Source organism: Anabrus simplex, chromosome 10 (genome assembly GCF_040414725.1).
Source record: "Anabrus simplex isolate iqAnaSimp1 chromosome 10, ASM4041472v1, whole genome shotgun sequence".
Taxonomy (NCBI): Eukaryota; Metazoa; Arthropoda; class Insecta; order Orthoptera; family Tettigoniidae; genus Anabrus; species Anabrus simplex.
Window position 1 is genome coordinate 87,884,079 of NC_090274.1, and position 25,804 is coordinate 87,909,882.

Consider the following 25,804-nt stretch of genomic DNA (forward strand, 5'->3'; position numbering starts at 1 on the left):
ATATTTACAGGAAACCGACACAGGCCGCTACTGCCATCAATAAATATTCATTCCATCCCAAAGTCGAAAATGTGCTACCTACAGCAGTATGGTAGTTCGGGCATTCAGTATACCGCTAAATAGAGAAAATTGGAATAAAATATTAAATACAATTCGATCCATAGCTGGCATGCCAGTCGTACCGGCATTTACTCGTACAAGTAAACAAAGAGCAAGAGATAGCAAATATTCCTTACTTAAGAAGGAAAACAGAGAATACTCACCAAATAGTTCAGTAACAGGCCATAAACCAGAGGCAACTCACACCGAACCAAAAGATTTGCACGGTAGGAAATATTAGAAACCATGAAAGAAAAATTTGCGAGTTTTTCAAAAAACTAAATTATTTAATTTCTGCTATAAAAGAAAGTTACATATGATAGGAAAATAAAACTCCCTTGAAACTACAGGTGCACCTTCACAAGGACAAACAGTTTAACTAATTAAAGTGGTAAATTGATCAATAAAGTAAATACTGAATTGGGATAACAAATTAATATGATAATTAGATTATTAATATGATAATTAGATTAAATTAGATAAACGCTGAATTGAATAATGAATTAATATGATAATTTGGTGAATTAAATAAACTCTGAATTGAGATGACGAATTAATATTTTAAATGGGTTTATTAAATAATTCTGAATTGAGTAGAAATGTATACCTAGTGTCAAGGGGCGCTTTTCAATTTAATTTATAGATATACTTAAATCGAGATTAAATTACAAGATAATTGGTTGTCAGAAAATGTCCATGGACTAAACTTTACTGCGTGCCTGGGAGGCTCAATCTTAATCTTTCAAAAATTTACTTGCGTACAAATAATTAATTGCATCCTTTCTAAAGGAATCATTTTGTAAATTAGGTGAAACACTGCTAAGGTGAGGCTGCGAGATCATCCCATGAACCGGGTCGCAATAGGCACAACAGGAAAATTAATTAACATTCACAGAAAGCATATCCAAAACCGAAGGCGCTCACAAAGATAGATAGACATTAAACAGGTCACGAAACGACCCCAAAAATTCACCGTGCTTCGAAATGGAAAAACAAAATAGTACCAGAATGGTAACGTGCCCACCAAAAATTAGAAATCAATCATTAGTTGTCAGAGCAAGCAGCTCTAATCAACAGCAAAAAAAGCACACATAGAATGAAATCAGGATGAAGAGCAATCCAGCTCAAACCACCAGGAAGAACTCGCACATTCAATTCATAAATCAACTAAGGCAAAGAATTAAGAGCCAACAGCTCCCAACTTAATGGTACGCTCCTCACAAAACTAATTAATTCAGCAATATAATCAATCCTTATCAATAATCCGAAACAGTAGTTCCCATGGGCGACAGTTGCCATGGAGACGACAACAACAGTAAGCGTTACTGAAGTGTAAAAGAAATACAGAAAAGATAAAATTTAAAGAAAGAAATACATCCCGATCCACGGAGATAATCTCTCGATCTCAATCCTTTTAATGGATGACTTCACATTATTAAATTATTTCACTCCTAACTTCTTTAACTAAATCCGAAACGGGAACATTATTTAGTGCCAAGAACATCTCGTCGAAAAGGTTTTCTTCTTCTCATAGTAGGTTTAAACAGAGCAGACAGTAGGCCGAAAATCAAACATGTTACAACATTTTAAAATTTGTGAGAACAGAAGAACCATCAATTCGGTATTTCTCCGACAGCATGCGGCTGCAATTTTATATAAACTTCCAAGACGAGGTCATCGAGCTCCAGGAGAAAAGAAAAATAATATCATCTTGATGTAGACTTACATTTTGCTCCATGAGTGGAAACTAACGCATGGCGTCATTTGGGATGTAGGTTACTTACAAATTCATAGAGATAGAATTAAGTAGAATAAGTAGCGGACGTCCACTCCAGGAAAGAAAATAAGATGAAAACAACACTTCAGGGCGTTAGCCCTGATCCTTTACATGCTATCCAGGCATGTTGAGGTAGGTAGGCGCTCTAACCAAGAGCCACCACATTAAGCTTCTGACCTTCATGGCGCTCGACAATCAACTGACTTCACGCTACCCGGCGATGTACAGTAAAAGAACTTAGGACAGCGAGCGGGCCAATTAAGACTCGATCTCCGGCTGGTCCGACATCAGACCGGTAGACAAGAGACATGAGATCAGGAAACATCGTATATGAACGATGGAATATAGCCCTGCGGGTGGAGAAGATGCAATTACATTTAGCGACCTAAGTCGCACAGGAAAAGGGAAAAGGAGCGAGAAGGAATAAAGTGATACAGATTTCAATGGCAAGTTAGCCAGGCCATAAATTCAAATGCAACCGTAGATATGATAGGAAGGTTTGAGTATTTGTACATAAACAGATCAACATTAACAGTGTATCAAGTGATTGCTATAAGTTTTTTTTTACAATTTTATTCAGCACACGGTGTAAATAAGCGATTCAAAAGACTTTTATACGTCGATAACATGTCAAGTCTTTTTCATCTTTTATTCTTAAAAGGCTATTTATTTATGTATAATGTCAATTTTAATTATCATGTCCTTTCTCAATTGTGTGATTAAAGTATTTATGGCTGATGATGACATTTAAATATTGAAACCGGCACCTTTATTCAGTAAATCTCAGTGATATGCACATACCAACCTTACGTGTTCGCTCTGTATAGGAAAGGAGTGTTCTCAGCTTTGACTGGCGGTGTAACCGCAAGGTAAACCCAGCCAGTGCCTGCGCCCCATATTCCCTCAGTCGTGTTTGTCGTGTTATAGTTTGCGAAGTGTAGCCTCATGGTGATCGTGACAACATAAAGGCACAACGACTCCATTTGGACCCCGTCTTGCAGGGTAGAATACTCGGCCGCCTGGAAGCAGGCCAGACACGGACCGAAGTCGCCGTATCCTTGATTGTGCCATAAAGTTTCATTTCCAGGTTTTGGAGACGGTTTCAAGACACAGGAAATGTTATTCATAGGCCGGTACCTGGTCTATCAAGGGTAACCACCCCACAGAAAGACCGATATCTGGCCTTAACCGCCTTATTTAATGTAAAAAATTTCATTTTTGGTCCATATAGAATCAAGATTTTCATTAGGAAGTATGGGTAAGTTGTTCCACCTATACAATACTACAAAGTTGTGAAGTTATCAATACGTCAGATATTTATTTATCTTATTTTATTTTATTTTATTTTGTAGTTGCCATCATCAGCCTAAGAAAATTGTTACAAGGCATTCTGAAAACTACACTAATATAATTTTAAAATTTATGTATGTACAACTTGTTCTTCAACTAAGTTTTTGCATTGGGTGTATACCATAAAACTTGTATATTTAAAATACAAAGACTGGAATAATTCTTATGAGATACAATACAATCTTTTGAATATAAAAATATAAATGACGTTGTCAAATTGCTTGTGGGTGTTATAAAGATTGAATACAGCATTGAGTTTTTGTAAATATTCTTCACAAAATATATCTTAATTGGACATTAAAGGCATTCAATTGGCCTTATCAGATTATTAACGTTCTTAATTATATTTAACACAGTAAAATTGGCTGATAAAATATTAAAAGTCATTATACGTGAGGGAAAATCAGATTACAGCACCAAGTTTTTGATAAAACAGCTCCTCGTAGTATATATGTAACAAAGGCTTTTCAGTCTGTCAAACACACAGCAAATACAATGTAAATTATAACACTATAAACATACCTTTAAAATATTTATATATGTGGCGTCAAACAAAACGTAATTTCCATACAAGATACAAAAACGCGGTCAGATATAATCGGCATTCAGCCTTCGGGGAGCACTTATACGACTGTTCACACCATTTCACAAACATCATCACTGATCTAAACATTTTACACTTCGAAAATAAAAGTAAATCTTTGAATATAAAAGAAGCAATAGAAATTTACGTCGCAAAAAATGCTAATACAAATAATCTGAATGAGCATACACATTTAAATAATTCCCCCTATTCGCTCTACTCACATAATATCTGACAAAACCTACTCATTAAATTGCTTTTATCATAATAATAATAATAATAATAATAATAATAATAATAATAATAATAATAATAATAATAATAATACCGTTTCTTACTTTTAAAATAATTATTAAATTGCATTCATCCATATTGCATAAAGGTACATTTAACATGAAATAGGTCAATAACATCTCTCCCCTCTTCAATGTTGATGGAACGTTCCACAGCGCTCCAGCCGCTCCGCCCTACTTCTCCCTCCCCTCTCCACGCGCAGCGTGCTCCACCAAAAACTTTCCACGATCACAGTCCTGAGATAGTGTTTGGTGACAACGGACTTAACATCGGCAGTCTAGATAAGTACGTAAGTTTTCATTATATTAATAATTGTACATATTTTTTTTGTCATTACTGTTTCATGTTATCACTAAACTCTCTATCATTGACAAGTTTACGCTACGTAAACAATACTGTACATATATAAGCTTGTTTTTAAGTGATTTGATAGAATCCGAGGATGTTCTTGTAGAACGAAACATGTCATTCTTTGTATGTTAGTGTGTATTTTACAGGTATGCTTATAGTGTTATAATTTACATTGTATTTGCTGTGTGTTTGACGGACTGAAAAGCCTTTGTTACATTTAACTAAGTCAACACTGGAAAACATGGCTTCATTCTTAAGAAAAAAAATCATAGTATATATGTTAATGACCTGTGTAGAATGTTCGAGTTTGTCTTGATAGTATCTAGAGTATAGAGACTAATATCTTGTGTGAATACTGTAAATTAAATTACATTAGACCGAGCTCGATAGCTGCAGTCGCTTAAGTGCGGCCAGTATCCAGTAATCGGGAGATAATGGTTTCGAGCCCCACTGTCGTCAGCCCTGAAGATGGTTTTCCGCGGTTTCCCATTTTCACACCCGGCAAATGCCGGGGCTGTACCTTAATGAAGGCCACGGCCACTTCCTTGAAATTCCTAGGCCTTTCCTATCCCATCGTCGTCATAAGACCTATCCGTGTCGGTGTGACTTAAAACAAATAGCAAAACAAAATACATTAGTATAATTTTCACGTAATATTGATCTTATATTTTGAAACCTGTAGCCATAAATATGCATAAATTTGAGTATTGTAGATTGATGGCCGAGATTTCTTGAAAACAATATGTTCAGAAGGATTTTTGGAGGGTCTAGAAAGATTTCGAACCAAGGCGGACCTAAAGGAAGGAAATAAATTGCGTATTAGCTTGACGGAAGCGGAGACAACGAGGAATTCCTTTTGTAAATAGAAACTCACCTGAAGCACCAAGTTGACCCGGTGTCTTGGACCATCTCACATGCCATATGACATCGAGCAGTGTCCATTAACACGGCAAGAACATGCACTTCCCCTTCACTGACACTAGGATAACCTGGCTGACACACGTCTGCCACTTATTGGCGTCCCTCGTTAAAGGCTTTTACACCGGGCGAGTTGGCCATGCGCGTAGAGGCGCGCGGCTGTGAGCTTGCATCCGGGAGATAGTAGGTTCGAATCCCAATATCGGCAGCCCTGAAGATGGTTTTCCGTGGTTTCCCATTTTCACACCAGGCATATGCTGGGGCTGTACCTTAATTGAGGCCACGGCCGCTTCCTTCCAACTCCTAGGCCTTTCCTCTCCCATCGTCGCCATAAAACCTCTGTGTCGGTGCGACGTAAAGCCGCTAGCAAAAAAAGGCTTTTACCCAACGTGCCACTGTCCTGTAAGGCTATGCAGCTTCGCTGCAAGCTTCTTGAAGACTTTGAGGACACGCTCGTGCTGTACGATTCCAAAACATCGTGACAACACTGACCTAAATTTGCGCGCATGTGATGTGAGAAGGTATGCTCTAAGGTAAGGTAGGTATAGAACTAACGTGTGCTGTCAGTGACATTATTAGATTCCATTGCATAGCGTCTCATCAGCAGTATTGTCCCTCTTAAAGTTCGAACCATCTTATCTCCAGTACGTCAGTTTGCCTTCATTTACTAGAGCTAATTAAACATCGTTTCTGTTTTCATCCACCTGTGGCCTACTTAATCTTCATATGACCCGTCATTTTATGGATACATCTGGAGAATCGCCTGTTTCAAGCATGTTTCTTCTCATGAAGTTAATATAGATTGTTGTTTAAAGCTTTGTTGTTGTGAACAAACGGGTTTGCCTTTCCGATATAAAATTTTACATTACAGTCAATATAATTCTACATACATGTGCTTCGTGGCATATCCGTAGATGCAGCCGTTCCTGAAGAGACTCATCTGAGATGAATTGAGCCTTGTGATTTTCCAGGGAAGTATTATCCATGTGCTTTGGATCTTTGACTTTTTTGCAGCATTTGCTACACAGGACAATGGGAGTTTCTTCTCTTTTGCTGGTTGTTAGTTTCAAAATATACGACATTAGTTATGATCCTTCAACTGTCATTAGTAAGGTTTAGATTGATGAATTCATTTAAATATTGCTCTATTGATGAAATAATCAATGACATTTAACTAAATTGAATCCATTCAGCTTTGTTAGAACAGTGGAAGATTCACTTGTGAGGAAGCAAAGCGTAAGGTTTCTCTCTTTCAAAAAAACCCGAGAGATAACATTAATCTAACATTGCATACAAAGTCAAGTGTAGGCTAATTCACTTGAATGATATTTTTTTTAAAAATGTTAGGCATTTCGGGTCATGTCTAGAAAACATACTAGGTAGTTTTAAACTCTCTGAACAGAATCCTTTTAAGACCAAACCAAAACCTGTGGCTCTACAGCTCTGATGGACATTACCCTGTCAAGCAACCCCTGCTCAGCCTGATGGCCTGCAGTTTATAAGTCGCTGTTTGGTGAGCAAGACAAATTTTCTTGGCCATTATTCTTGGCTTTTTAGACTATGGACTCTCTCTCTATCAAATAACAACTTCTTTGTTCTCATACAGCCTGACTGGACCAGCAACTAGCCGTCAGAGTGTGATAGTAATCTCTGACTTGTCCGAGAATCAGTTCTGTTGCTTCCGGGAATACGGTGTACTTGCTAACCGTAGAGAACACGGCCATCATTATCCTTTAAAATCTGAATGCAAATGTTGTAAGTCTGTATTAATAAAGCCTTCAGATTTTCTAGAGTCAATGAAAAGTTCAACAACTAACTATTTGTTGTACGAAATTGAACATGGTAGGCAAGAGGTAGACCTTTCTTATATTAAGATCCAGTGTATGTCTTTCTGACAATGAGAGTCGTCTGCGGGAACACAAGAAACAAGTGACCAGTCATTTAAGGACACATAATACGATGAACACGATGACAGGAAGCTGTAGGAAGAGAAGAAAAAATTGCAGAGATTATTGTTGTCCTTCAAGTTTTTCTTTTTCTTTTGCTCCCTCTTCCAGTGCTGTTCTCTTTATCTTTTATGAGTTCCTTTTCTTATTCTTGTTCTTCATATAATTTTGACTTAACACTTGTTTGCTTGTTTCCTTTCTACATTGGGAGAATAAATTGATATTGTTATTGTGCAATTATGCAGTTTATTTTGTCAGCTGTGTCATGTCTTTTTATAAACATTTACTCTAGTTATCTGTTTACTCTACATTTCTTACTTTGTTTTGTATATTTGTTCATTACAGCTTTCCAGCGATATTAAGAATGAAATAACTGTAGACGAACACACAGTAGGTCAGCTGGTCGCTTGTTTCAAAGAAGAAGACAAGTAAGTACTGTTGAGCTTAATTAGATTTTTTACTTCCATAAACCTCAACAATATGGAATTTGCTATTTATATGTTGAGTAGCTCTCTCTGCAGACAAGACGTGGGGTGAAGTCCTCAATATCTCACTATCTTGGGTTCAAGGCAGCACAGGTCCATGCATATCGTTCTCGAATTCTGTTTCCTGTACTTCGCTCATGGTCTAAACTTGTTGGTTTGATCATGGCTCGTGAGAAAATTACACGTAATTAAAGTAAGTCAGCCTGTGATCAGCAGGCCGCCTAGTTGGCACCAATATAAAGGTCCCTAATTGGACATTATATATTTTCCAGCTAACTCATTTTTGCTTGCCTACGTTTCGCCATCGTGTGCTAAGTTGGGCTTATCAGTTGGTACTTAACACACCTACCAAGATGCAAGGCTAGTGCATACCGTGGAGGCCACTGCATAGGCTACTTGAAGCCACCAGCAGTACCAATGCACAATGAGACACTATGTCTCACTTCCAAAAATTGATGCCTGCCTGGCCATCAGATGATATAGATGTTGATTTCCATAGGGAACATGAATATTTGTCCTGAATGAGTAAATTTATAATACCTATATAATAGTCCGTTATTGGACATTATAAATTTTCGACCTAACTCATTCTTGGTTGCCTGCGTTTCGCTCTCGTGTGCTAAGTTGGGCACATCAGTTGGTACTTAACACACCTACCAAGATGCAAGGCTAGTGCATACTGTGGAGGCCACTGCATAGGCAATGTGCAGAAGCATTAGCTCCCTTGGAGCGGACCTTGGAACAAAATTTCGGCTACACATTGTACTAATGAGACCAGGCACATGGTGTAAGGCTTAATACATATGCTTTACTCATAGAGCGGAAAGATTTGAGGGTGATCTTCGAGACTTGGTGCTGGACTTCGAACAAGATAGTGGCTACACATTTGCTAATGGGAATACAGAGATGGTGTAACTTTTATACTCATAGGGACATAACGGAAGGCAACCTGAGGGAATCAGAGTTGAACTTGTAGTTTTGTACATGATAGTATGTATACATTGTTTATTTGGGACTAGGGATATGGGTAAGGCATAACATATTTGGATTGCTTATATGGACGTAATGGACGTCAATTTCAGAACTGAGCGACCACGGATTAACTCACTTGTTGATTTTAAATTTTTGAGCTTATAGATTTGAAATTTAGAGACTTCTAATTGCATACCATAATGTTTACATCACCTAGAGATTAAAGTTTTGGCTTCAGAATTTAAATATATGTTGAAAGATACCTATCAAGTCTGTGTAGACTAACTTTGGAAGTTAGCGCTCCACTGTCATCAGCCTAAAGGGCTGATCTGTGGATCACTGGACAGAGGTGATGTTGTAACATTGCAGCCTTTCACGTCTGTGTAGACTAAAATAGGGGGTGAGCGCTCTACTGCCATCAGCGTAAAAGGCTGATCTAAGAATGATAGTCAGAAGTGAACTTTAAAAGTAACATTGTATTTATTTATTAAATGTGCCACCAACAGAGACACACTCCGATTATAGGCAGCTTTTACCTATTGTTTGACACAAATCACACAGAAATACCAAAAAGAAGAAAATATGAAAATGCTATGTAAATGAGATGATGAAATGGATGAAACCGCTTCACATAAATTATACAGAAGTCTGTTACTACATTTAAAAAATAAACTATAACCAAATAATTTAAATATTATACATATTTCAAATCACTTTGATGAGTACAATTCTTTTAATATATTTGCATATGTGTCACATTCATACACAAAGTCGAGATCTATATGATATGTATTAATTATGTTATTGTGTTTCACACATATTGATAAATGGAGAGCTTAGAAAATACAGTTTCGGAGACTGGAGTTATGAACAATTGCCAAAATCTTAAATGATTTTTTCTAACTTTAAAGCATAACTCGTGAAGCAAACTATTGTCATCAATTAATGCATTAACAATCTTAGAGAGATAAATTTGATGAGCTGTTACACACCCACTGGCTAGCGATACGTATTTAAGTTCATTCAACAAAAATTATTTTGAAACATAATTTCTAAAAGGGAATTTCTAATATTTTTAGAATAAAGATATCTTAAAAGCGTTTCTGCACTCTTTCAACTTGATTTTGATAATATTTATATCATGGAGACCAAATTATACATGAATACTCAAGTTTTGATCGGACAATACTGTTGAACAATAAGGTGAGTACATACGTGTTAGTGATGCCTCTTGAATTTCTAATTTAAAAACCATGGAGGATATTTTATCTTTGTGTGAAAATTCTTCATTGGTACCGTTTCACAAAATACAGCGTGTACCTGAGCAAAAAAGCACTCAACAGCCTGGTCAGCATTAGCCAATTCTACAATTTTAGACCAATCCATTTTCTCAAACATTTTATACATATGAAAGAAATTAACCCCTCTAACGTCAAATAACCACTTAGATTGTTTAGGTTGTTGTGAAATGTGGTTACGCTCTCTGTTTAATATTAGTGTGACTACAATTGCAGGATGATAACTATCCTTCTTAACGAAGGGGCACTCATCTCTGTATACTGTTAATGTGTTAACATTCGTAATTATAAGATCAAGTGTATTTCCATTTGCATTAAGAATATTATTATTTACAGTGTTTGCAGCAAAAAATTGCACTACATGACATCTTATGGAAGTCTTGCTGTACCCCCAGAGGAAGGTTATTCCTCAATCCTTGCAAATATAACCCCGGGTGGCTTGTTTCATGGTAGATATTTTCCTAATGGCAGAGAGAGACAAAGAGAGATGAACCAATCTTCTTAGTTTAATAGTTATTTCCTTCTCCCCACTACAGGAGCGAGCCATCAGTCTAACAAATGGACTCTTTGGCCAATTACATTTACAGATATTTGTTTCAGTTATGGTTGTGTGCTAATTTCACATGTTTTATGGAATTAAATTAAAAACTTTTCTTCTGCTTTTGTAAAACACGTTGTAGGAAATAAAAATAATTTTCTTGTCAAGGTATTGAATCACTACAAATATATTAACAGAAAAGAAAACATTGTTTTTCTCGAAGTGAAACAATGTTAAATATATTTTATATCTTTATTTAGATACATTTATATATATTTTAAGTTTCAGTATACAATTGATGACATAAAATTATTAATGAATTCTTCTTCATGTGACTAAGCCAAGTTGACATAATTTCTGAGGAAAAAAATAACAATGAGAACCTCCCCCAGAGGTGAGCGATCTGTATATGTCCATAATTCCCTTTTGAGTTTAAATGTATCTATGGTCTGACTCGGAAGTGGGAAGTGGTGCTTGGTAGGAGATGTGATTTGTACGCCTTTTAATCCTCAGGTTTGACCTGACAGCCAGGGGAGGATCTGTATCTTGTGGGATACCTCTTTATAAATTTGGTCCAAATGTACATCCCATTGAAAATTATTTTGAAACGTTATACCTCGGTAGGTTAGTGAGGTCGTTACAGCAAGGGGTTGATTATTTAAGGTTAGAAAGGGTGTTAGTGGGACGGCATCTACATTTATTATTAGGAAAAAAAGTACTTTTTTTGCTGACATTAATCTTGATTTGTCAGAGATTGAGCCATTGTTCGAGTTCATTTAAATTGGTTTGAAGACGGGATTGCAAGGATCAGTTATTGGATTCCACAGCCAGTAGTGCTGTGTGTTTAGCAAACTGACACAATGAAAGTGGGGATATCGGTTGGGTAATATTGTTACAAAACAGGACACACAAATGTGGTGACAGTGGGAACCTTGTGGTACTCATGCCTTAATTGGAGAGTTGTAGGTAAATGTGTTTTGGACATTGATTTTCGCTAGGAAATTGGAGATTGTCTTTGGAACTCGAAGATGATGGAATTTATGTATCATTCCTTTGAAAGGCATTCTCAACATCAAGACAGGTAAGGGCTGTGCATATTTCGTTAGGTAAATATTTTGTGATGGATACAGAGATATGAAAGACATGGTCATATATGGAGTGCTGAGGACAGAAACTTGCGTATTACTGAGGTATGAGATGGAGGGAGTCGAGATTGTGTTTCCACCCTTTTCAATACTAATTCATTGATGTGAATTATACCGCATGTGGTTCATAAAAGAGTGGTACTAGTTTCGACACTGATTACCTGTCATCATCAGCCAGTGATACACTTGAACAAAATACAAACATTCAAAAAGCAGTATCAAACACATGGCACACATGCAATAGTGATTAAAAACAAGTAAAAATTATGGTACAAAATTATGGAATGGGATTATGGTGCATCAGACCATGAAGTAAATTTCTTTAATATCTAAGGTGAGAAACTCAGTTGTTAAGTCCATACACACATGAGAGATGATCAAGCTTGAAGCATATAAGTCACAAAATGTTTATAATTTTGTCTTGTTAAAATAAAATTGCAAAATATATGTCCTTCATGTGAAGAAAAACTTGTTCGTATAAGTGTAACATTCGACGGTCTTAACTCAGATGGTTCGAGAGAAAATACTATAGTCATATGAAGGTCTTTGAAACCATGCTTGATTCCCCTGCCTCCCTAAGCACTCCAAATATTAAAATATTCCCATGAACATTACAAGGCACACCTTCGAACCTGTGACCCATATATTCAGGAAGGGAAGAGTTCGAACCTTATTCTACTCTTCCTTGCGCGTTTGTAATTCTAACATGAAAAAATTGGCATTCATCATTTTTTAATTTTTTCATCAGATTTCAGGAAGAGTAGAATAAGGTTCAAACTCTTCTCTTCCTGGATATTTGGGTCATAGTTCCGAAGGTGTGCCTTGTAATGTTCATGGGAATATTTTAATATTTGGAGTGCTTAGGGTGGCAGGGGAAGTTTGTGTAGACGGGAGGTGTGGTGAGGAATGTGGAGTCGGTTGCCAGTAGTTAGCGGAGATTCTAATTCGTTAACTTTATCATGTAATTAATGTTGTGAAGTAGGTAGTTCAATATTGCATATTATGTCTGATATTGTTTGTATGCTACCCAATAGGTATGACTGAGGATGTTGGTTATGTTGTTATGGGTTTGGTAGTACATTTTTATGGTTTATAAGGCAGGGACATCGTCACTTCCCATTGAATGTAGTATGGTGATGTCACGGTTCATTGCTAGATTAAGACAGAGGATCAGAAATACAGGGCTCGTATCTGATTTAGAGCGGGTTGGGGGAAGAGAAATGTAAGTATATTATGCAACAGTTGATCGTAAATAGCTTGTAGTTTTTGTGTATATGAAGTAATTTTAAAATCTGTGATGGTGATGTAAGTACTGTATTTAGATCAGTATTTTGTACAATTTTCTGTGGTGGGGAATAGCCAAGAGGTATATAAATATTATTTCTAAAGCTATTATTTGAGTTCCAACAGTGATTTCTATCTCTAAGTTTTCAGATAGATATTCGTTTAAGGAATGATCATGTTGTTCTTAAGGGATGGATTTGTGAATACTAATCGCTACCCCTCCGTGACATCTATTGGGGCAGCAGTCACTTGACCTTTAAAGAACACACATTAGTGTAGTAAACATTCATTTACTAGAACAGTGGACTAGGATCAGGTAGAAATAATGCACAGTGCATTCACGTCGCCGAGAAAGTTCCGCCAAGGTGAGTCTGGAAGAGCATTCGCACCGCTAGCTGGATCTGATACAGAACATCAGGACATTGGAATGGGACAATATTTTGGAGCTCCATAGTGATGGTTTTCAGAATGGTCTCAGTGGAAGGAAGGGAAGAGTGGAAGGGAAGGGAGGGGCAGGGATGTCAATTGGTGTTATAGGTAACACTTTTTCCGGCTGAGTGGGAGAAGGTTAAGGTTTATCCTTACATTTAACCGAGAAAGGTGGATGATCTTCACTGCAAGTGATCCCCTTCTCGTGCAAGCACTGGAGGTGTGTTGTCCACTACAAATCGCACATTTGGAAGTGAGCAATAGTAGGATGATCAAAGAATTCGCAGCGATCGCAGTGTCGGCGCTGTGGTCAAGGTGACCAAGAGGCCTCCACATGATGTCGCTTCACGTAGATCAGCAAACCATCCCTCAGAAACTGGTTGATGGTTGCCATAATCCGGGACAGGATACGCATCAGTGAGGTGTGTCCATTTAGAATTCCGGATCCGAATGGCCCGGAATGTTTGATGTCCCTGTTTCTGAACGTGATAACGTCCTACGTGTAGCTGCTATGAACCCCATGTACCACCACTGACCAGGTGAAGGCTGGACGCAAAGGCGGTTAGTTGTGCAGCATTGTTGAGCCTGATTCTGTGCTGTAGCTTGTGTCCAAAATTTGCCAGTCCTATTTTGTTGACTTGCACTCTATAAATATTTTTAGAAATTTTCATGGGGTACCCATCTTTGCTGTGCTGAATTTCTAGGAGATAATCTCGTATGGCATTGGGCAGAAGCTTGGTGATTATATTGTAGATTTGGAGCAAGTGGTTGATATCCTGGTTCAGATTTCTCATCTTCACTGTGTAGATTGGGACAGGCAGACCAGTGTTTGTTGTTGTGCCACTGTGTTGTACATTGTGTGAGCAGTGCAGGTTTTTTGCTTCCTCTGCTTAGCTCCTGATATTTACTGGCGGTAATATCGTCGATCGGTCCGCAGCTGGTAAATGGAACGGCGCTAGAATATCACTCTCCCACCGAGCTCGATAGCTGCAGTCGTTTAAGTGAGGCCAGTATCCAGTATTCGGGAGATAGTAAGTTCGAACCCCACTGTTGGCAGCCCTGAAAATGGTTTTCCGTGGTTTCCCATTTTCACACCAGGCAAATGCTGGGGCTGTACCTTAATTAAGGCCACGGCCGCTTCCTTCCCACTCCTAGCCCTTTCCTGTCTCATTGTCGCCATAAGACCTATCTGTGTCCGTGCGATGTAAAGCAACTAGCAAAAAGATTATCATTCTGATATTGAGATGTGATGTGCCGCATCATTGAGAATGGAGTGTGTGTTCTGCCCGTCAATACAAACAGGATTTATTCCTCTGGAGCAATAGCAAGCTACGTGCAATTATTTGGGATTGGAGAATCGCTGTCTTCCAGGCTCCTAGCCTTCTTCCCTGCGTTCTTCTCCATCGCAATTTGTTGTCCTCATGGTGGTGGTGATGGTGTAGAATTTGCGGACATCATGGAAGAAGCTTTTCCCGCAGGTGGTATATTTCTAACTGATGGTGCTCTCTGTTGGTTTCTGTTGAAGTTGTTATGTCGCAGCTCATAGTTGCTTTGCCATACTACTCAATATCATAGGATATAAATTGGTTGTTTTTGATCCGTATTGAATTGTTATAACAGTAATAACTAAACTTATCTTTTAGTGGTCCACCCTTCCAATACTATATAGTCGATACACATTGCATAATATAGGATTGAAAATGTGGACCATTAAAACATAAGTAATTATAATAGTGACACTAATCAATAGTCGAATCTCATGATGAACCGATTCTATGTAAAACGATTATATCAATATCCGTTTTCAAGTGAATATGAGTGGAGTTTTTGTTGTAGTTTTTGGGGTTCAAATCTCTTTCTCAGAACACGCAGAGTCAGCGTTTGTTCCTTAATGGTGGTGGTGAGGAAGGCATTTATTTGAATGTGAATTGATGAAGTATAAATTTTAACAGCAATTCATTTACGTCTATTCAATAAAGGTGTATGTTTGGTTGTCTGTTAAGAGGTCCGAGAGATAAATCTGAGGTTTTCTCAATTTTGTAACGGTAATGAGTACTAGGTAGGAAGAGGTCAGACAGTACTCTGTCAATAAGGAAGAGGTTAAGCGCTTCTATGTCTTTGAGGAGAAGGAGTTTCACAGTACAGTGACATGTTAACCAGCTTGGTATGAAAATGTGAAACCACGTTAAAACTATCTTCTTAACTGCGGATTCGAACTTATCATCCATCGGGTGGATGTTCTTGGCTATAGGACCTAAAAACATGTAGCAAACTCGCTCTTTGGAGGAGGAAAGCACGCTGACTCCGGGATGCAAACAGGCTGATGCAGCATTGAGCGTTGGGACTCCAAGCTAAGTTGCATGTTTTATCCTAAAGTTCTTTTTAATCCTACCCTGCATAGTGAAGTCATTAAAGCATTGTCATTTGGATCCACTGATTGTTTTGAATTCATGCTAATTTTTCACCATCATTTACTTTAGAATCTTGTCGATGAATACATGTTGATGTTTTAATTATTGTTTCATTTTGTTGCACCTCATACCAAAAGGGTCTGGTTACCTAGCGGGTAGGCCCCTTTGAACAAGAATTATGATCATCATCATCATTGATCTAGTCGGTGACCGTGTTTAGTCCCACTGTGTGAGGAACACCATCGGTCTGTGTTACACTTGAGGGGTGCCATTATGTATGGCATGCCCTGTGTCTATATTACCTGTGATTAGTACCACCATGAGAGGAACGCCACGATAACGACATGTGTGATTTGTACCACTATAGGAGGAAGGCCATGGTTCTACATTACCAGTAATTAATAGTATTGCAAGGATCAGTGCATGGATTTTGGACCCTTGTGGACAACAAGCATTATCTCCGAAAATAAGGCATTGTAAATTGGCTCCACTAATTTTCTTTAATTCATGGCCCATTTGTCATTGTCATTTGTTTTAGATTTTATTACACAATACCAACAAGAGCATTTCCTTTAACGGTGAGTGTTGAGAACTTGATAATCATAGCAATTCTGATTGTAGAAATTTCAAACAAACATTAATTATCACTGCAAGTTTGTGAGGGAAAGTAACCTTTGATATCTATATTTTTTGCTTCTCATGTATTTAAACAGTGTAAGTGACACAAGTGTCCCCGGTACAATGGACCCCACACCTTATTGGTTTGTAAAGAACAAACAATTCCCAATAATGATATACCTGTTAGAAGTTCCGCAATTGTGCCAGCCCCCAAATATTTAGTTAACCAAAACGTGTATAGCAGTGAAGAACTGTTCAGGAGAGATTGTACTAGTTGAAGATTTTATTGGACTGGGGGAGACATTTATTCTTAGTATCTTGTAGCCTTGTCACGAAAGGAGAGATTGTACTAGTTGAAGATTTTATTGGACTGGGGGAGTCATTTATTCTTAGTGTCTTGTAGATTTGTCACGAAAGGAGAGATTGTACTAGTTGAAGATTTTATTGGACTGGGGGAGTCATTTATTCTTAGTGTCTTGTAGACTTTTCGTTTGTACTAAGGTTTGTTGACTACCTGTGTTTGGTATAGGCAATACTGATGTATCGCCTGGATGATCCACATGCAACCTTGTTTTGTTCTCTAATGTGTCAGATTATACATTGAAGTTGAACTGTGCAGTTGTGAATAATCCACAAGCCAACTTCCTGCACAACAAATTGATTGTTCCAGTTCGTATATTGCTCGTGATGTCGTTTTAAGTGTTATAAAATTTAAGCAGCGTTCTTCCTCTTATATCTTGCCAAGAGTTGAAGTCTGTTTTGATATTTTGACTTCTAATACCTTGCATAAGGAAGGTTATCGCACTTTGTTAGATGACCAAATTTGGTTGGGGATTGTCAGGCACCATCCCTGATTTTTATGTTAGAAATAACGCCAAAGTTCGGTGTGCCAGGCTGATAAATCTCGATTCTCTTTACACAAAAAGGCAGAGGTTTTGGAAGCTTGAAGAACGCTATAAACCATTCCTTACTCCTGAAGAAAGGACATGTGAAGAACATTTTTTGAACAACGATGAAATGGATGATTCTGGCAGGTTTAATGGCAAATTTCCTATTCGTTCTGAAGTGTCACCTCTACCTCAGTTTAAGCATAATGCTGTTAAAATGCTCGAATACACTGAAAATAAGTTTGCTAGGTAATGCCAGGTAATGTAATGTAATGTAACGTAATGTAATTTTCATGCGTGAATACAGTGAAACGGGACACATGGAAAATATACCTCTTATGACTTCTAATTCATCAAGCATACATATGCCCCATCATTGTGTACTCAAAGATTCTAGCGTGAAAACCAACCAAACTGTTGAGTTTGACAGAAGTTGTGAATCTTGAAATGGGATGGTTTTGAACCCTTCGTAAATGGCTGCCCCTGAAGTTTAGCCTGACTTCCTGTCTATTTTTTAAGATTAATAACCCATCTTGAAACTCATTCAACTGATGTTCCTAAGATATACAAATTTGTGTTAATACAACCCGACCACAGGAGTCTTCGGAATATTGTGTGCTGTGAATCCTAGCGTGATGAAGAGAACTACCACCGTACTACTGTTATAAGTTCTGCCCGATTTCTTGCTCCGAAATTTCTAGTTCAGCTTGCTGACGAACACAAAGAATCTCACTCTACTGCATATTCTTATTTGTACCTTGATAAGTTGACAGGTATTAGCTCAGATGAAGTAGCTGAGGGGCTTCAGTCAGAAAGATGATTATCTCAGAAATTGGACGTCAAATTGGCCAGAAGCCCTTGCCAATGTCCAGTAGATGATAGAGAAATCCTGACAACATATTATCTCACTAAGGATGAATCCACTAAATTATTAGTTATTATGCGACATCTTAAATGTGATGAGTCTCAATTAAAATGAAGTTGCGAATGCAGGTAATGGGAGCATTTACCACAATAATTGCTTCCATTTAGGACCCTCTTGAATAGTTTGTCTGTGCTGTGGTTAAGTGCAAACTTATCATGTATTCTATTAGGCAAATGGAAATTATATGGGCTTGTGTGTTTGAGACTTTATCTAAAATTATTGAGGTTTGGTCTGCTATGTTATGTGATAAGAAGCAATCTTGGTACATATATTGTGTTTGCTTCTGATTATTGTATTTGATTTAGTCATCTTAATAGTAAAGTTTAATAACTTATTTTTTCGTTTTCTAGATTTGGGAATGTTCCATTAATTACCGGAGGTCCGATGGGTACGTGTAACAGTAGGTGCAAGATAACGAAGGAAGGAAGTAAGGTAATGTGCACGTTGCCCACTCGTACTGAATGCAACGTACACATGTTCTGTGCCTCTGAGAAAAGTCCAATCCATCCTAATAGCGAATGGGAACTATGTTGTAATGTATGTGGTTCTAAGTTTACTCGGAAATGGCACCTTCGGCGTCACATTGCTACACATACTAGACTGCGTCCGTATTCTTGTAAACAATGTGGCCTGAAGTTTTCTTACAAATCGCATTTTAATAGGCACCATTTTACACATACTGGTGAGCGTCCACATTCTTGTCAACAATGTGGTAAGAGGTTTTCTCAGAAGTCAAATCTTCGGAAACATCTTCGTATACATACTGGTGAGCGTCCATATACTTGTAATCAATGTGGTGAGAGGTTTTCTGAGAGGTCTAATCTTCGGCGTCACCTTCTTAAACATACTGGTGAGCGTCCATATTCCTGTGATAAATGTGGTTCTAATTTTACTGAAAAGTCAATTCTTCGAAAACACCAGTTAACACATACTGGTGAGCATCCATATTCTTGTCGACAATGTGGTAAGAAGTTTTCTCAGAAGTCAAATCTTCGGAGTCACCTTCGTATACATACTGGTGAGCATCCATATTCATGTAAACAATGTGGCAAGAGGTTTTCTGACAGGTCTAATCTTCGGCGTCACCTTCTTAAACATACTGGTGTGCGTCCATATTCCTGTGATAAATGTAGTTCTAATTTTACTGAAAAGTCAGTTCTTCGAAAACACCAGTTAACACATACTGGTGATCGTCCACATTGCTGTAAACAATGTGGTAGGAGGTTTTCCGAGAGGTCGAATCTTATGCGTCACATTCGTACACATGCTGGAGAGCATCCTAATGCTGGTAGACAATGTGGTAAGACGTTCACTCACGAGACGAGTCTTCAGCGTCACCTTCCAATACATACTGGTGAGCGTCCATTAACCCTGTAAACAATGTGGTAAGAGGTTTCCTGAGAGGTCTAATGTTCGGAGCCACCTTCTTACACATACTGGCTGGCGTCCTTATTCCTGTAGACAATGTGGCAAGACATTTTCTGAGAAGACGTCTTCAGCGTCACCTCCTTATACATATTGGTGAGCGTCCATATTTCTGTGATCAATGTCCTTCTAAGTTTACCGTAAAGTCAAGTCTTACTAGGCACGTAGTTACACATTCTCGTGAGCGTGCACATTTATGTAAATAATGTGGTAATAAGTTTTCTAATAATTTTCATCGTGAGCGTCCTGACAAGGCGACTAGCAACACCTGCTTATCCATACTAAAGAGAGTCCCCGTTCTGGTAATGACTCTGCGAAGAAGTTTTCTAAAAGGCAGTTCTTCGACAACATACGCTGCCGGATACTGGGGTGCGTCTACATTCCTTTGATCAGTGCGATAATTAGTTTTATTACGTATTGCATTCTTCGAAAACAAGAAACATTGCATCCCTCCCACTTGGTTGAGATTGATGTGTGTAAACGCTTTGGCCAGAAGTCTGAGTTGAATATGCACTTAGTTATAGAAATCTTAGTTGCGTGTTAAAAGACAGCGGTTTTTAGACACGTCCACAACATTTTGTTCAATGTGGTAATATTTCAACCTAATCTGATATTCGACCACACATGTTTGCGATTTTTGGATAGCGCCCACATTGTCGTAATGGATATGGTAGGAAGTATATTGAAGAGTGCATATTGGGTATACTATAATATACGTTAGTAACAAAATCATTAATAAACATCGTCATATGACTAAAATCATCAAATCAAGCATTTAAACACCTCATGCTGGGTGCCATTTTTAATGTTGTTGTTTTAGTCATCAGTCAGACTGGTTAAATAAAGTTCTACATGCCACCCTCTCTTTTGCTAACCTTTTCATTTCTACGTAACTATTGTATCCAACATCTGCACTTATCTGCTTGTCATATTCTTACTTTCAACTACCCCTAACGTTCTTACCGCCTAAACTTCCTTCAACAACCAACTGAATAAGTCCTGGTTGTCTTGAGACGTATCCTGTTATTCTGTTCCTTGTTCTTGTCAAATTTACCCATCAATCTCTCACCAATTCGATTCAGTATCTCTTTATTTGTGATACGATCCATCCATCTTTCAGCATTCTTCTGTAACACCCCATTTGAAAAAGCTTCTATTCTCTTTCTTTCTGAGCTAGTTGTCAATTTTTCACTTCCATGCAATGCCACATCCAGATGAAGGTCTTCAGAAACATTTTTCTAATTCCTATCAATGTTTGAAGTGAGCAAATGTCCTTTCTTAAGAAAGCTCTGCCTTCCTTGTTGTAGTCTGCATTTTATGTCCTCCTTACTTCTGCCATTGTTAGTTATTTTACTACCCGAATAACAATATTCATCTACTTCCTTTAAGACTTCATTTCCTAATCTAATATTTCCTGCATCACCTGCCTTTGTTCGACTGCATTCCATTACATTTGTTCATCTTGTACTACTTACCTAAGACTTCGTCCACAACAATCAGCAGCTTCTCGAGATCTTGTGCAGTCTGAGATAGAATAACAATATCATTGGCAAATCTCAAGGTCTTGATTTCCACTCATTGGATTGTGAATCGCTTTCCAAATTCCTCTTTGATATCTTATACTGTCTGTTCTATGTAAACATTGAAAAGGCGGGTGACAAACTGGAGCTTTCCCTCAATCTTTTCTGGATTGCTGCTTCTGTTCCAAAACCCTCTGCAACGCCCAAGCCTATACACAACAATGATCACATGAAATGACAAAATGAGTACAAGACGCAAAATACCTTTGGGGGCTGCAGCATTAAACGATCCGACTTTGAGGACCCAGAACCTAAAGGATAAGATGACAGGATCTTAGCTTACTACTTGAGGGGTGGCCATGTCAATATCGCTAACTACTAAATAAAAGCGAAATTAAAATTCAGATAATAAAATTTTACTTAAAAATTAGGAAAAGAAAAAATATGATTGATACTTAAATAAGATTTAAAACGTTCTGCAATATATTGAAAAATAAACAAAATAAAGAGCAAATATTTTTCTTTGCTAGGGGCTTTACGTCGCACCGACACAGATAGGTCTTATGGCGACGATGGGATAGGAAAGACCTAGGAGTTGGAAGGAAGCGGCCGTGGCCTTAATTAAGGTACAGCCCCAGCATTTGCCTGGTTTGAAAATGGGAAACCACGGAAAACCATCTTCAGGGCTGCCGATAGTGGGATTCGAACCTACTATCTCCCGGATGCAAGCTCACAGCCGCGCGCCTCTACGTCCACGGCCAACTCGCCCGGTAGCAAATAATTTAATGATAAAATCAACCCTTTTAATTATGCATTAAATACTCAGTTTGTTTACATAAATAAAATTATGATTGCGCACTCAGATAACAATGTAAAATAATCCTTACGATGTAATAAAATAAGCAGTTTGGAGAACTTATACCCCCAAAAGCAAGTATTTCTTATTAAATTAATGAATTCAAATAAGAGACAAATTTCTTATTAAAAAAATTAAAATTGTGAAAACCCACTCACATTACAAACTAAAAGTAAATCTTACAGTACAGAGAAATAAGTGTACTCTGAAGCTCGCATCAGAATTAATAGGTGACAAATATTAAGACGGATCCGCACGTTAAGAATTAAATACACCACTGGCCAGTTTTTCATAAACATTTCAATCATCCCAGAAACACGGTAACACGGACAATTTTAAAACCAAAGGTCGCAAACCAAATTTTCCATGCACAAATAATTAAATGAAGAGACAAGAGAATTGCAAAAATCCAAATAAAATTTTTTCCCAAATTAGTTACAAATTACGAAGGGAAACGATATTAAAATTCCACAGTTAACTGAACAGTCGTACACACGATGAAGTCCACAGCTTCCCAAGCCAAGCTAACATAAAATCATCAAGCAACAGCAAGGCCCACACATTTGTAGCGTAGAGGGAAATAAGATAAATAACACTTCATAATGGAAGGAAAAAGGAAAACACGGACATGAATAGTCTGGGGAGCGTAAACGTAAGTATCTTTAAGGAATAGGGGAAACAAATTTCAGTTCCCTACAACCACGATTTTGGAATAATAATGTATAGAATTTTAATTTTGTCATTGAGACAGTATTAGGAACTTTAGCTCCTTTCGCAGGTAAATTGAGATTCGTGTCAAATTATGAATAGAAACGAGTGTGCATCGCTGCGCAGCCTGTTGGCGTTCCTCGTTAATAACTCAGCCAGTTGGTGGCGCACCGCGCAGCTGCCAGTCGGAACTCCGACAATGAGACAAATAGTTGAACTGGACAAATGAATTATGACCTCTGTAGTCGAGTAAGATGGTTTCTGAATCGGAAGCAAATTGGGTTGTGTGACAGAAAAGAATGTTTGCAGGAAGGATTTTTGATCCTGGATAAAAACCCCTGTGGCTTTTCGTGTTTCCATGCTGTTTTTTTCAAGTCAGCACTAGCGGTTATTGTTTGATTTACCACGAATATTACCTTTCTTTAATTGCAAATCATTTTCATCCGTTTCACGTGCCCATGTGGTAAACTATTTCATTCAATTTCCATTTTTAATCAGGTAGTGTTGTGGTCCGAACCTCAAGGTAAATATATAACCTTTTTGTATGCTGTGAGTTAAAATTTATGTGTGGAACTGATTCCAGTGGCCATATGATCGGCAGATATGCCACATCTGTAATTCGCAATTATTCTGTTTAGGATTCTTAAAATGTGCTAAAATGATAACCTTAATTCAATAATCATCCCTTCTAGTAAGTTTTAAAAGCTGTATCATGGCTCTAACTCGAGGTTAAGATTATTAAAGGTGTTATGTGAACATCGCATGATGAGTGTAGGCATAAAGTTCACAATTGCATTTCGTGGTATTCTTACCTAATGTAAACGAAACCTCAAAATTATCAATGGCCGTAAGGCTAGATTTCTTTAAGCTTATTGCCCCACTTATACACGGAAGACTCTCCTGCGAACCATGTGACCTTGCCGCGGTGGGGAAGCTTCCGTGTCCCAATGAAGCAGATAGCCGAGCCGCAGGTGCAACCATATCGGATGGGTATCTGTTGAGAGACCACACTAAGGAATGGTTCATCGAAAGGGGGGTAGCAGCCTTTCGGAAGTTGCAAGGGCGGCAGTCTAGATGATTGACTGATATGGCCTTGTAATATTACTCAGCATGGCTTAGTTGTGTTGGTACTGCTACACGGCTGAAAGCAACAGCCGTAACTAACTCCCGATGACATGCAGCTCTCTCTGTATGAATGATGTACTGATGAAGGCTTCCTCCCGGGTAAAATATTCCGGAGTTAAACTAGTCCTCCATTCGGATCTTCGGGTGGGGATTACACGAGAGGGGGCGATCATCAGGAAGATGGATACTGACATTCTGCGAGTCGGAGTGTGGAATGTTAGAAGTTTGAGTCGTTGTGGTAGGTTGGAGAATCTGAAAAGGGAGATGGATAGACTAAAGTTAGATGTAGTTGGTATAAGTGAAGTACGTTGGCAGGAAGGACATGATTTTGGTCAGGCGACTACCGAATTATCAACACAATATCAAACAGGGGAAACGCAGAAGTTGGTTTAATAATGAATCAGAAAATAGGGCAGCGGGTAAGCTACTACGACCAGCATAGTGAAAGAATTATTGTCGTCAAGATAGACACCAAACCAATGCCCGTCACAATAGTGCAGGTCTATATGCCTACTAGTTCAGCGGATGATGAGGTAATCGAATGAATATATGAAGAGATAGAAGATTTAATGCAATATGTAAAAGGTGACGAGGATCTAATTGTGATGGGAGACTGGAATGCAGTGGTAGGCCAAGGAGGAGAAGGTAATACGGTAGGAGAATTCGGATCGGGACAAAGGAACGAAAGAGGAAGTTGGTTGGTTGAATTATGCACTGATCATAATTTAATCCTTGCCAATACTTGGTTCAAACACCATAAACGACGGCTGTATACGTGGAAGTGACCTGGAGACACTGGAAGGTATTAAATAGACTTCATTATTATTAGGCAGAGATTCAGAAACCAGGTGTTTCATTGCAAAACTTTCCCACGAGCAGACGTGGACGCTGACCACAACTTGTTGGTCATGAAATTTCATCTGACCTTGAAGAAAGGGAAGAATAATAAAAGATGGGATCTAGACAAGTTGAAAGAAAGGAGTGTGAGGGATTGTTTCAAGGAACATGTTGCACAAGGAATAAATGAAAAGGCTGAAGGAAACACAATAGAGGGAGAGTGGAGAGTCATGAAAAATGAAGTCGGTAGGGCTGCAGAATTAATGATAGGAAGGAAGAAAAGATCAACTAAAAATCCGTGGATAACTCCGGAGATATTAGACCTGATTGATGAACGACGAAAATACAAGAATGCTAGAAATGAAGAGGGCAGAAAAGAATACAGGCGATTAAAGAATGAAGTGTATAGAGATTGCAAGGTAGCTAAGGAAGAAAGGCTAAAGGAGAAGTGCAAGGATGTCGAAGGTTGTATGGTCTTAGGAAAGGTAGATGCTGCATACAGGAAAATAAAGGAAACCTTTGGAGAAAGGAAATCTAGATGTATGAATATTAAGAGCTCGGATGGAAAGCCACTTCTAGGGAAAGAAGACAAAGCAAAAAGATGGCAGGAACATTTCTAACAATTATATCAAGGTGAAGATGTATATAATTTGGTTCTGGAACAAGAAGGGGCTGTTGAATCTGATGAAATGGGAGACCCAATTTTGAGGTCAGAGTTTGACAGAGCTGTGAGCGACCTAAATAGGAACAAGGCACCTGGAATTGATGACATTCCCTCTGAATTACTGACTGCCTTAGGAGAAACCAGCATGGCAAGGTTATTCCATTCAGTGTGTAAGAAGTATGAGACAGGAGAAGTCCCATCCGATTTTCGGCAGAATGTTGTTGTACCTATTCCCAAGAAAGCCGGTGCTGACAGGTGTGAAAACTATCGCACTATTAGTTTAGTATATCATGCCTGCAAATTTTAACACGTTTTATTTACAGAAGAATGGAAAAACAAGTTGAAGCTGAGTTGGGAGA